General features: G+C 35.3%; 1 long non-coding RNA gene across 1 annotated transcript in view; it reads left to right on the top strand.

Moving 5' to 3' along the window:
* Positions 1–15,013, top strand: part of LOC137396166 (uncharacterized) — a 52,669-nt gene that overhangs the window by 25,756 nt on the left and 11,900 nt on the right. The gene's annotated exons all lie outside the window — the stretch shown is intronic.

Here is a 15,013-nt window from a genome sequence, read left to right as displayed (position 1 = left end):
AGGAGCGATAAATGTATGGCAGAATTTTCCATCTAGCTGTTTCATTCTCTAAAGATATACTACCTTGTCAAACAGCAACGATAGTTTTTTAGTGGAGCTGATGAAAGAATACTACATAGTAAAAAAGTTCAATGATGGACCGTTGGTCTGAGAAAGAAAAAACAGAAAATTTCATTGAATTCTAACAACATACAGATCTCAGATTACAAATTTGCAGAGACACTTGAAATTGGTTTAATAATGTTTGTTTTAAATGTTTTGAACCAAAATTATCAGACATTCAAGTTAACTTTTAAAATATATTTTAAATCAGAATTTTGACCATTATTATTCATAGATATAGGAAAAATGTAAACGAGTTAGAGAAAGCATTGGAGGCTACATGTTTTATTTTAATATTTTATTCAGTCTAAAAATATCAAGGAAGGATGATGTAGTAAAGTTCTTGCAAAGACATACAATGGATCAAGATTTGAAGTCAATAAAGTACATGTACAGAGATCTTATGCTTAAGACTATGTGAAATTAACCTGAGATTTTATGCAGCTATAACTTATGTAAGAAATGTACGTAATGAATTCAAACAAATCTTTTGAATAATAAAGCGCAATTTTTTTTTAATTGCGTATAAACTACAACCATACTAAAAATAACAGCTAGTAAGTAAAGAAGGATGCGTATGTGAGAATATTTGAAAAAGTACAAGAGCTCTCAAGGATTATTAAAGGCCTGAACTATTGAAGGAAGCAAACGAGACACACTTTCAAATGTCTTCTGAGCGTGTATAACTGCTGACCAAATACATTATATTGTAAAAAAAACTCTGCAAATGCTAAACTACAAAATACATTTGTAATGCAGAAGAGCAAGTATAGCCTTTAGCTAAACAAAAGTTCAAAAATAGTATAAACGCTCAATTTGCTTCTGAAGCTACATTTTAAAAAAAACTCACAAATATTGTGACTTTTCACTCACAAATATTGTGAGTTTTCATCTCTTGTAATTTCATTCTTGTAGCAACTCGCAAATATTGTGAGTTTTTACAAGGTAGAAATTAGCTCCCCGATAAGATATAATGTCCCCAATTGTTAGGTAAAAAGTTTCTATGAGAAGAAAACTCCGAAAATATTTGCCTACTCACAAATGGAAACAGGTCAAATGTGTGTAAGAATTTAACAAACTTAATGGGGACTTACATATTTTTACACACACCCACACTCACAGATGTTCTCGTACAAATGCAGGTAATTGGGGACAGTGCTCAGATTTTGTCGGGAGTTGGATTAAACTATATATTTTTTAGCTTTTTATAAGAAAAAAGGGTTTAAAAGATTGGGGACGTCCCCAATTTCCGAACGTCCCCAATTTGTCTGTTAAATTCTGGTGTGAGTCCCCAATTGCATGCATTTACAAGTTCGCACGCACGCACGCACGCACGCACGCACACACACACACCGAATATTCCACACTTATGCGGTGTTTTAAAAGATAAACAATTTAAACAAAATCAAAATAAAAAAAAATCACTGCGCCATGTTCGGTGTAAAAGTACTCTTCTAAATCATCTGCGTTTACATACTTTCCTACACAGTCTGCCATTTTGAACCGGATATGGATCGCTTGACTACAGAAAAAATGGAATTTTCCGATCGATGCGCTGAACTGATGATAAGACAGAGGTCACGAGGTAAAAGAGCAGGTCGCAATTGACCAATGGAAAGACATAATCAAATATCCATGAGCACAGCATGCGACCGAAGACTCAACTTCACGGCTCTAAACTGAACATATAGAGATCTACCGCGAAGTCCGAAAATCACGGTCACTACCACATGTGTGCCCCATCAAGAGCCAAGTGTGCTAGATTTGCCCCAATTTGACTAGTTATACTATAAAATTTCCTGGAGGAGAACTCCCGGACCTCCCCCCAAAGAGGGCGCTCAGCACCCCACTCGGACTCTCCCCGCATTACCACCTTCAAACAGGTACATTTTGCCCTGGTGGCATATGATGTGGTTCATGGTAGCTTCCACATTTAGAATCTTTTTTGTGGAACAGCTAGTAATCCCATGCAGTACAGGTAATTTAGTTTATAACCTAGGGGCTGTTAGCTGAGAAGGGGAGTAGCTAAAAACGGTGAGTAGAAATACAACAACTTTTTTCCTTGCGCCAGTAGTTATCCACCAAATCAACCAATCATAGGTCTATTTGTAAACTCAAATCATTAACCCTTTTAATAATGTAGGTAATTTCTTGTATTGATAGCACCTCAGTCCTCAGTTGGTTTCCGTTATCATTCTGTTGAAGACAGTCGTTGTTGCTGGTAGTATTTGGTAGAATGCTAGAGTTCTCAAAAAGAGTCGTATCAGTTTTAGAGATATTCACTGGTAAAGCATAATTATTTTGCTCCTTTTTTGTTTTAAATCGCAATGCAAATATTTACCGGTGAATATTTTGAAAATATTCACTGTGAAATGCAATAATTTTGCTCACTTCCTGTTTTAAATCTCGATGAACAAATATTAACAAGCAATTAAAAAGGGACTGCCAAAAGTTATTGTCGAAAAAATAAAAATGCACGATAACACCTAAACAATCAAATAACAAGCGATTAACTATCAAAACCCTAGCATACAAATTACAAACATACAAACAAAATAAGGCTGCAACCTTTTAATGAGTAATAAGCAAACAACTGACAGGCAAGCAGCTAACAAACCAAACCTAGCTAACTAACAAGCAAAAAAGAAACTGCTAACAAGCAAGCAACAAACTAGCGAACAACCAAAATGCAAGCAAAAAATAAATATATGACAAACAAGAGTTGTTTTGGCGTGTGGTGTGTTTGGCCAACTGTGGTGGAGGTTTGGCAGAGGGGTCGGGCTGTTTCGGCGGCCAGCCCTGTGTCTCAACACGTTTTTACTTGTGGTTATTACCCTCCATTCAAGGTTGGCATAATTGTTTTTGAATTCAAACGAGCAACGCACAGCTGATAATTGAGTGAAATATTTTTTGATCAGAACGTTTTGACATTTCTTCTATTGATTGGTTTCATTGAACTACTTGTATTAGCTCTGTGAGTGTTTCTTAGTGATGACAAAGGTTTGTGTGGATAAGTTTTTATTTGTTTTTATAAAATTGTTCATTTTTGTATTGTATTAGAAGAACTTATCGTAACTATGGAGTTAAATCGTGGATTTTGGAGTGGATTTTGGATGAAATCGTGGATAGTGGAATTGTGGAATCGTGGATACAAAGCCAAAACTAAAAATAAATAAGATTATTTAATATAGATAAAATACCATAATATAAATATATATAAAGGCTTATTCAGATTATAAATTTGAGTTTTAAAAATAAATAGAACAAAACTTATAAAATATAATTGTGTTGTTGGTGTTTCTGTATAATGTTGTAAAATGTAGCACTCTTGACTGAATTTCTTACGTAACAAATAATTTTTTCTACCTTGAATAGATGCTCTTTCTACCAAGCAAAGAAAATGATTTCCGTGTCAACCACTATCAACTTCAATCTTGCGAATTTGTGTATGACCTGGTAGATACCTTATTGGTAAATCTGACACAAGTTGTCTTCTCCTGAATGTGTGTATACTTACCTCTCAGTTTAGTAGTTGTCTTGCCTCGCTTAGGCACCAACGTTTGTTCATCTGTAAAATAAGTGTTAGCCACCTTTCTCTCCCCGGTATGTAGCCTCTCTTGGGCGTCAACTTCAAATTATGTACACTATTTGGAAAATCATCATTGTATCAACAATTGGTTGGCTTTTCTCAGGCTTTGATGTAATGTATATTAAACAATAGTGAGCCTCATTGGGCATAAAACAAATTAAGAGAAAACATCCAAATAGTTTGCAGTATAATAAATATGTGTCTCGTCAAAATGATAGTGATAAAAAGGTCTCAGCAGAAACGTATCAGTATAATCGTAGTACTCGACCAAATGGTCTCTTGTCCTTGTGGTAAAACCAGCAGTGAACTGGCTATAAAATTTCACGCGTCCGGCCTGCCTGGGCTGTTCTCTCTGATAAATTGTAGTAACAGGGTAGTAATGGTTCACCTGTTTGGCCCCTCTAGAATGCTGTCTCATTTAATCACTTTCAGTGTACCTGTTTATTCAAGCCATTTAAAAATAGTAACTTTTAATTGGCTTATTATCAGGATTTTTCAAACTGTGTGCAATTGCTGACTAGGCATATCACAACAGATCAGCTGCAGTAGACCACATGAGCTCATCCTTGTGGGAAGCCCATGGTGTTTGAAAAAGTTGACAATTTTTCTGAGTGTACGACTAATAAAAAGTTTCTCTTTCTTTAATTTTGGCTTTAAAGCTCTAGCTAAGATATGGAGTATGTATCTTGCTCCATTATTTTTGTTACTATACAAATAATACTTTTAGGAAATTTACTTTAGTTATGACAAATTATTAAAGTTTATTGTTTAAAGATTCTGTGTACAGCTAGAAGACAACTCGTTGAAAAATACTGTGATTAAATAGATTACCATAGATACATAGTTGAAATTACTGTTTTTCATGAGTTTGATAGTTTCTGAGAACCACTTTGACATTGCGAGTGTATAATAAAATAACAATTTGAATAAAACATAAAATTTAAAACTAAAATGAAGTAAAAAGCATAAAATACAAGATAAAACTGTAAGCTAAAGTCATGAAATTATGGTTTCTGTGACATACTCAATATTTTCGTTGTAGCCTGGGGATGTACGCATGGAGGCTCTGTACTACTCTGTATGGGTTATTTATAATACTGGATAGCTGTTCCCTTTTCACGTCTCTCCTTCATCTGATGTTTTTGCAATATTTTGATGTATTAAATCTGAGTACGTATATAAATAAATGTATAAATTAGGGTGAGATGCAATGATTTGTGGTTTTTCTATCCGGTTAGCATCTGAAATACGTGGGATGGTCTCTGTGTTGTGTCTAAGATGAATAGGTCATTAAATTCCCTTTCTGCGTGTATTGTTGTAATCATAGGTTGTTGTAGTTCATGGTTTACTTGGAAAAATAAGTTCTCCTGTTGTCTTTCAGAACTGATATCTGACAAAGGTTTTTCTGCCTAAGACTTGGAAAGTCTAGCAGCTGGAGATGGATGAGAAGGCAACTTATTATGACAGATAGGGCTTCCAGGGTATGAGGTTGAGGCCGTCCCCCTATTTATACACTCGCTAAATTTTTTGAAAGTAGGTGTCCAACCCTTTCTTCTCGAACTACCCGTAGAACTGAAACTGGGGTATGAATGACTCCAAGGCTCAAAGTTTGAAGAATTTGGGAGGTTTCCCTTCATGCTTGTCTTGTTGGGTGTTCATTAATCAAGCTATATTTAGATGTCAGCCAAGCTATTTTTAGCTGATAGCCAAGCTACGCTTAGTTTTTAGCCAAGCTAAATTTATCAGTTATCAATGCTCGACTAAAGTGATTGACATTGACATTGCATTTGTTTCCCAAATGAGAGTTGTCACTATATGCTTAATTTCTAATTCCTTTTTTTGTAGTATTGACAATCCAGCAGAAAGTTATTCAGAAACAAGATGTACTGGACATCAACAATGGACATTACTCAGTGTTTAAAAACTCTCCATCATAACCTGATATTTCTAATATTTGCGCTTGTAGTTTTCGTAACACTTTGAATGCTTGATAGACAAAGTTCCCTAGTTATGTCATCAACGATGAGAAGGCAGTACTACTTTTTTGTTACTGGCATAGAATTTACTAAGTGTAACTGAAAAAAACTTCATAGTCTCATATTTTGATGATTTTTTAATATGTTGTTGCCCATGTTGAAAAATGCTAAAATCCCAAATTTTTATCTTCTAGGGTCATCGGTTCAGGTGCTATGATGATTTGAACTTTGACCATTTGTCGCCCGAATTTAAGGGCATAGCACATCTAGCTGACTTTAGACTCATATAAATTCAAGAATATACAAGTTAGAGGTCTAGATTTTTTGTGTCCACACACAATTTCCATATTCACACAAACAAATAAGTTTGAAATTTTTTGGATGATTAATGCGGGAGATAACTCCGACCAAAAATGCTACTTTAGCAACTATTCGAAAGCAATTATCACCCCTAACATATAATTTGCCATTGTTTCTGTTGATATTCCTAAATTTCCCCGGGCCTCAGCTATCCAAAACTAGTCTCATCTTCTCTGTGGATGCATCGGGTCAGTATCTAAAAACCATACAAGATTAACATCTTTGTCGAAATACTGCAAAAGTAGAGGTCAAGATCAACCTGTGGTTTCAGCAAAGTCACACATTTTTTTCATGTTTCACACCAATTAACATATGCAGATTTTATTAAAACTCTCAAAAATTTGTGTTTCAGACTGTAAAATGCTTAAAATTGAGTTCCAAACACCTTTGTAAATCGCCTTAATTAAATGAGATTATCCCCCCTTGTCAAGCTTTAACTTGGCTGATTATTATCATATAAAGTTCAAATTTGCTGTGTGCTTGTGATTGTGATAGTAATGAGCCTTGAAATATTTTCTTAACTTACATTCCTCAATGTTATCCATTGTTGTAGCTTCAAATGCATATGTTTTGCCTGAGTTGGTGGTAGATAGCGGTGCCACGGCTAATAGAACATGCTCTTGTGGTACCCAGCAGATGTCTTCTTGCTTTGGCCATGTGAAACTGTTTGTTGAGCTTTTGTGCATGAACCTCACATTAACATCATTGTTCTCTTGATCATAGCCAGTTGACATCCCCATATACCACCGACCATCATATATACAGGCCAGATATTTTCCAGGTTGAGATGTTAAGGTATTGCTGGTAACACGTGAGTCATCAGTCTTCCCAACTTTGTATCTCTGTAGCATACATTTTTCATCAACCAGTTGTGAAAGTTTGCAAACTTCAATGGCTGTTCTACCGAGTGGCTTGAACCAGTGCTGATCCCGACAACCAATGACTCGTTGTGCTGCTTTGAACCTTGGTTCCAAAATTGCTGCTTGTTCTGCGATTTCTTCAGTGGGTATATAAGAATACCACCCAAGCAATGTTTTTCTTAGCATACTTGTATAGTTGCTCAGCACTGAGCAGTCTTTCTTTCCCTGACTTAACTAACTGCTTGGAGTGACGGGTGGCCAGTCTTTTGACTACCCGGCCAATCCCATCGCACGGACCTTTTCCATGTGAGGTGGCACAGAAGCTCCAAGATGCTGTAAGATTGAAATCAAGCTCATAGTGACATAAGCTGGCAAAGTTTCTGTAATTCTTGTATTAGGCACCAGATCCATCACTGAAATAATTGACATGAGTCACTTAAGGTAGGTTTCCTTTAAAGGTTGACTTGCAACAAAATTCCCATCACAGTTATTTGGTATCAAAAGATTCCCCATGTCTTACTCTGTTGTGTTGTAAGTGCCAAATATGTGGAAATGTGATTACAAGCTCTTAAAAGCTCAAAAACGAAAAGCGGCCGTAGATTAGAATCTCTTTATTTCGATGACGTAACCACGTAATTTGGTCATCGTCTTGTCACGTATGTTCTCACGTGAATTGAAAGGCCAATAAAAAGTTCAATATAAAACTTATCGTAGTACTAGTTTATGACAAACACTTTGGGTTTTACCGAAGACCCCGTATAGAATATAGATGCTCGCTACTTTACAGTTTTATTTTGGCATTATTCAATCGTCAAGTCGTTCTCTGATCATGTGACTCACTACTTGGCAAATAATTTTTGCAGCACTTTTCGATTATCACAGGTGGCCAACAGGCCCGTCATAATTATCAGACAATGGTATGTACACTTTCAAGCTAAGGTTAAAAAGTTTAACGATTTTTTATGGTAAGTTATAAGATATCAGTGCTAAAAGTGACAGCATTACAATGACGTTAAAACAGATGCATAAGAACAATAGACATAGTTTTATTGAATGCGTGAAGTATATTTGTGAAAATATTTCGACGAATAAGGTTGCAAAAAAATGTAAACAGAAACCATCTCTCACAACTACATCACATTTGAGCCGTTTTGGAAAGGGAATCCAAACTACGTCGGTCTCGTGTGGCTGCAATTTCCTGTTCGTTTTTGAGCTTTTAAGAGCTTGTAATCACCTTTCCACATATTTTGCACCTACAACACAACAGAGTAAAACATGGTGAATTTTTTCATATCAAATAACGGCAATGTGAATTTTGTTGCAAGTCAACCTTTAAGGAATCTGATGAGCGTTCACTGGAATGTATGTAGCCTATACATTCTAGAGACCATTCTCGGGAATGTATGTAAATAAATGCTAAAATAATATGCTAAAATAGCATTTTCGGTCATTTTTGGTCAGAGTTACATGTATCTCCCACATTATTCATCCGAAAAATTTCCAACCTATTTGTTTGTGTAAATATGAAAATTGTGTGTGGACAAAAAAATATAGACTTCTAACTTGTATATTCTTGAATTTATATGAGTCTAAAGTCAGCTAGATGTGCTATGCCCTCAAATTCGGGCGACAAATGGTCAAAGTTAAAATCCTCATAGCACCTGAACCGATGACCCTAGAAGATAAAAAATTGGGATTTTAGCGTTTTTTAACAAGGGAAACAACATATTAAAAATCATCAAAATCTGAGACTATGAGGTTTTTTCAGTTACACTTGGTAAATTCTATGCCTACTTCTAAATATCAGGCTTTACTATTGTAGTAAACAGAAACTATGGTTACTTTTTTTAAGGCAGCTCCTATCTGAAATATATTCATTTTGAAATACAATCTTAGTAATAAATCAGTTGAAGTGGCTAACAAGCTATGTTGAACATATATTTTAGATAGAAGGACATTCCAGGCATGCTAATTAATACAAACCTTTACATCTCAGTCAAACTGAAGTCAGCATCAATAGATTTAGCTGCTTTAGTAAATTGTTATTTTATATAAAACTAGTAAAATGTATGCAAAAACCTTGAAATAGTTCTTAGTCTGGCTATAGATATATTTTATATAAGATTATAAGTTGTTTGGTTTTATGAAGGCAAACTTTCTGGCGACTTCAAATTTCCTATGGCTATATGTCAGACACCATCGATTAAAATATTCATTAAGAAATATTGTACACGATAAGCATTCATTCAGCACAACATGTTAAAAGCCTAAAACTTCCTTTTACCTGCAATTTTCAGTAATATGCTACCGACACAGCATTTGGTCTATCGATTACTCGAGATCAGACAAAAAAGTTTTTAGCTAAAACCAAACAAGTTGCCTATAAAACAAAGCGCCAGTCATTATTGCCAAAAACCATTAAAATATTCATTAATATCTCAGGCTATGGCTAGTATTTATACACATCTACTTTTTGCGGTCAACAGACCCCACCTAACCCTGTGTACCCCAACAAACACAACAATTCCTATATTTCTTCTAAAACTGAAGGGTAGATGACAAGAAAACATTGCAAACCAGATTATAAATGGTTTAGAAGGCAGGCTATAAGCAGGCTATAAAAACTTGCAGGTTAGAGTGTGAATTTAGATTAGCCTCGCACAATCATCGTAAATGAAGTATTAGAACCATTAAACGCATTTTTTTTCGTCCTTGAAATTGATCTGATCAGTTGCTGATTGGAGTTACTGAACAGCTCCTGCACAATATAAGGATCCAACTACTGTACATGGCTGATTACTGGCAATGCTGCTAGTTTTTGACATACAGTAATATTGAACTTATTCAACCAAACCAAATACTAAAGGAAAGTTGACTAAACTGACATGAACAAGGTTGAACAATCACTATTTACTATAAGATGGAAACTTGATCATGTGGTTGTCCTTTACTACTAAACACTATTAAACTATTGCTATGTAAAAGGTTTGATGCAAATTTTTGATTTGTGACGCCAGTAAAAACTTACTTGAGAAAGAAGATAATAGCACCTACATTACATAGCATGTCCAACAAATGAAATGTGACTCATATATAACTTTTCTTCATTTGAGACAAGTAGCACCTACAAGACAACTATATTTTGTGATGTCGTCGGCATGGTTTGTGAATATGCTACCCTAGTGGCACTTGTAAAAACTCGCTGCGTGTGTGTGATTAGCGACACTTGCCAAGCTTGTCAGCCTCTTGCTAGCGATACCTACAAACCCTGTTTGTGTATTTCACTAGTGAGAGCAGCCAGTGCAAAGTTTCCTCATGTGGCTATACTCTGGCAGTCTAGTGCTCCGTGAGAAATTGCCAAGTGTACTTGTTTCATGTACAAATGTTACAAGATTCTGATTGGTGGTAGGTGTGCGCATGCGGTAATGTTTTGGTCCACTAAGCTTAAGGGAATGAGTTCGAATCATGTACCCTGCAATCCTTTTCTCAACTTATCAATGCCGCTCAGACGGATACGAGTGTTATCATGGTAAAGACTAGACCCCAGTCTGTCTGGTGTGCAGATATCCACAGTTGTAAAAATTAAAGGAACTACTATTTATTACAGCATAGAAAAATAGTCAAAATAATGACATATACAGTCATTCAGTGACACCACAAAGTGATTAAATGGTGAAGGGGTTTGCAGGTTGTTCCGACAACCTGAAGGTCATGAGTTCAAATCCTAAACAATGCAGTCATTTTTAAACATTCGATTGAATGTTTGACTTTTATTAGAGTGAAGACTGCAAAACATCAACACATCACAAAAGATACAAAAAAATAGTAGGATAAAAATGAAAAATAATTGTACAGAGAAAGTGCAATCATAGCGGCTGTAATAATATTTAGTAAACAGAAATACAATTAGTTGAACAATTGCTTCTCTAATAGGGTAAGTGGTTGAAGGTGAATGAAGAAATAAATCTGAAAATTACAACAAATTACATCTAAAAAAATACAACATTAAAAATAATTATAAATAGGAGCAAATAAAAAGTTACAAGAGTAGTCATGATTAGATTTTATAAAAAGAATGTACAAACTGGAAGCGACAAATATGGATTAGCATCCCACGTATGAGCCAGAAACCTTGTGACTGCGTGTTTGATTTACTTCTCAAGGTCAAACGTACAGCTTTGAAAATGGGTCAATATCAAGATGACTTACATCACAGGTTCTTGCCCATCCAGAAACCCATAGAAACTCAAACGTCCATATTTGTTTACATAATCATTAACACATCATCAGCAATAACTATGACTTCATCATAAGAGGGCTGTACCAGTTGATCAGCTGTATCAGAGGTAGTGATGCAGTTCACCAGAGCATGTCATATTATCAACATGCCCTGCCATAGAACCACCTAAAAAGCAGTAAGCAATGTGAATAACCAGATACAACTACTAGAGCAGCAATTACTACATCTGACAGCAAATGGCAGCAATGAAGCACAGCCCATTGTTAATGCATCATGTCAAAATGATTATGCTAGTCTGAGTTGGTAAAAAAGAAACTAACACAATGACGGTAAATAACAATGAGCTTATTGAAAACGAATATACAAACTCGATTTAATTTTATTCATTTCAACAAAGGCTGAGTTCATTTGAGGTTCCCATTTAAGGACGCGGTACTGGTTAAACAACTTTTTTTTACTGAAAATGGACATAGAGAGACATATAGACCGCAATACTAAGCTTTGCAATGATGACGAGTTTTAGACCGCAATTACTCATAGATGAAAATAAGCAGCTATTATATGTGGAAAATAACTATTTATATATGAAAATGATGTTCCTACTTGTCACTAATATTATAACAAATTGTTGCATCTTACAGCAAATGGTAGCTAAAGTAAACACTTCTTAATTAGAAATTTCCTTGTCATACAGTCCACGATCTGATAATGGAATAAGTGATAATGGAAAAAAGAAAAGGGCAGTGCTGGTTGTTGAAAAAGTAGTTGTCAGCGTTGTCAGTTGACAAATATTTACCTTACAATTTCACCATTTTCGTGTCATGGTTCTCAATATACTCGACCGAGTTTACTTGATCAGCAACAGCAAAAAGAAACCATAAAAAGAGGAGCTGTACACATCAGTTCATCACCTAACACTATGAAGACCATGTGACTTATTTGAGCTTATAGCGTAAATGTGTTATACTAAGAAATTCAAAATACAACAACAAAAAATATAGAATTGCGTCAATTTGATGTGTCAATGGTACATGACCTTGTAGTCCATTATTACGAAGGATAAAATATGAGACCGACTTCAAACATATTGCTTATTTGTTGCTCTGGTTAGAATCACCACAAGAAACCTTCAGGTGCATAATTTATGCAAATGATAATGGAAAACAGATATATATATATATATATATATATATATATATATATAAAACTAGGTGCTTTAAAGATAAAGTGATATTCACTGATGGTTAATAACTTGAGTTTTTGCGACAAACAAAGTCTAGCTGAGCCACAAAACTCAACACAGTCTCAATGGCAGAATATCAGTCAAAATGTGCGCCTAATGACCACATATTATAAATAATACCCCGAAAGAAAGCCAAAAACTGGAATTGTTTGATTCGATAATTCGACTTCTCTCGGCTATGAAAAACTATGACTAAGAAAAATACGTTTGATCAGCATGAAAGGAAAGTAAGAGAGAAGTAACAGACTTAGGCACGAAATGTTAACAAAGCATATTTCCGACACTCAAAACGTACCTACGAATGTGATAGCTGATAAATAGATTATTTCAACACTAAAAACTAAAAAATTGTCAGGAACGACAATAGTTACATATGTATCTATTGCGTTGGCATGACTACGTCTTAATAAGAACATGCTTTTGAGCACGTTTTAGGGAACTTGCAAAACTTACTTTAGTTCAGCTACCAGAACTGTTGAGGTGAATAGGTTGAACTGATAGGGCGAGCATTTCTAAACATATTGACAATTCCACCATATTTTATCGTCTTCCGAATTCAAACGTTTCTCGAGCTGCACATATGTGAACTGGATGCTGAGGGAGCCAGGCAGACGCCCATTGTACTGCACGCCTGACTACGTTCTATATAACCCACGTTAACCAAATCGACATGGTTCAATAAATGAATTGCTTTAAAACGGCGCATCCTCTAATTGCTCTTGCGTCAAATCGTGCGTTTGATGGAAACGTTACTGTTTCCGCTCCAAAAGATGCGTCACGCTTCGTTACTGTTGATATGGGTTACGAAAACGAATCTGTCGAAAGTTGCTAGTGCGCAGTTAAATGCACGCAAAACGGAAACGTCAAAATAGTTACTCCTCCATCACTGACCATTGTGGCCTTGTTACAATAATCTCACTTTGAAAATTTTATCGTGAGAGTTATGATTCATAATGTGATGTTATTGAAGTTTGATTATATGTAGATAATACAGCTTCTTTACACAGTCAAACTTGTTTAAGTTCACTTGTTTAAGTATTACGTTTCATTGTGTGTTGAGCTCAGACCTGCCAACCCAAGCGTGGGGCAATGCGTGAGATTTGGTTTTGGGGCAATTGATGTATCAATGATAGTATATATGAAATTGTGGAAATTGGGGCAAAAATCTCACGCATTTTCATTTTTTCTTTGGGGTGATTGCGTGAGTCTCACGCCCAATGCGTGAGAGTTGGCAGGTATGGTTGAGCTTCGAAATTTAATTATATATGCAGCCGATAAAGCTTGTTTACACAATGGGATGTGCTTTAAGCCCATTGTGTTACATAATCAGATGTTTAGTACTAATTAATGTAGGACAATCACGTAAGGTAATCGATTTTGCTTACTGACCGTACGCACACTTGTCAATGCACCAGCCTGATTGCATTATCGAGAAAATATGTTCCATTGCAGCCTTTCAGTTTAACATTTTGAAAGACCTATGAAGCTACTAACTAATAATAGATAGAGCTGAATTTGTTTGAATCAATGATAGGCCTTGGTGTGTCTAATCTGAAATTATTCTCCATTGCTTAATAGAATATGAAATTATCCTGTTGAATTGCTTCAGAACACAATATTACGATTACTACTTGTTTAGGTTATTGTCAACCCTAAGTTGTTCACAAATTGTGATATGAAGCGCTATAAACTTTTATTCCGATGCTTCATGCTGAGGTATTAGCGAGGCTTTTAAGGCCCATCCTTAACATAAGCTGTAAGGGTATAAACTATCAACTTTGTTCTTAACACGGGTACCAGTTAGCAATGCGAATCCATAAACCTATGCTATGCACAGCTGTATGTAGGAGGAAACCTTGGCTTTAGGACCAAACCACTGTTTCTGCTCTAGATATGTTTTGTAACTTTGCATAAGAGAGAATGAACAGGGCAAGTCAAAGTTCGTAACCAGTCTCATTCGACGTACATTGAAGAGTTGGTATTTTCAAAGTCGTTAATTCGGTCATGTGATGTCATGTGATTTTGTCATGTGTTGTAAACCAATCATCAACCTCTCAACTACAGACTGATAAATTCATAACAGGGATATTAGAAGTAATAATTTTTTGAGCTGTACATTTTTATGACTTAATTTATTTATGAGCTTTTCAGATGGCTTTTATGATGCATTGTTAGTAATGAGTGACACTCAAATTGTTCCTCGTGTTTAAACTTTTGCTAGTTAGCAGTATTCATTCCAATTATTAGGAAATCTTTGTTTTACGAGCAGATTGTCTCCTTGATTTCGTTACAGACAGTTACCTCGCTAGTCTCTTGTTTTTTTTTTAAAACATCCAAATTTATGGATGAACCTAAAATATCATCATTACAATATCACAAATAAAATAATAAGGATTCTATCAGGTATCGTAAGAATCAAGAACCAGCTCTTTCAATTGTAGTCTGCTTCTGTTAAACATTAGGTTTGCTTTCTATCAGAATAAGTAGGAGATTATTAATACATTTGGACTATAACATTGATAGTTGCCTGTTTTCTGCTCTGGTCCAATAGTAGTTTGCTAGCCTATCACCTTATAATGCGATGGTTAGCGTGTCGCTTTGTATGTTCTATGAAAATCTTTAAACTCTGTATTTATCATATAT

Source organism: Watersipora subatra, chromosome 5 (assembly GCF_963576615.1).
Source record: "Watersipora subatra chromosome 5, tzWatSuba1.1, whole genome shotgun sequence".
In the NCBI taxonomy this organism is placed as follows: Eukaryota; Metazoa; Bryozoa; class Gymnolaemata; order Cheilostomatida; family Watersiporidae; genus Watersipora; species Watersipora subatra.
The sequence above is the reverse complement of the archived record's forward strand: the minus strand, read 5'-3'. Positions and strand labels throughout refer to the sequence as shown.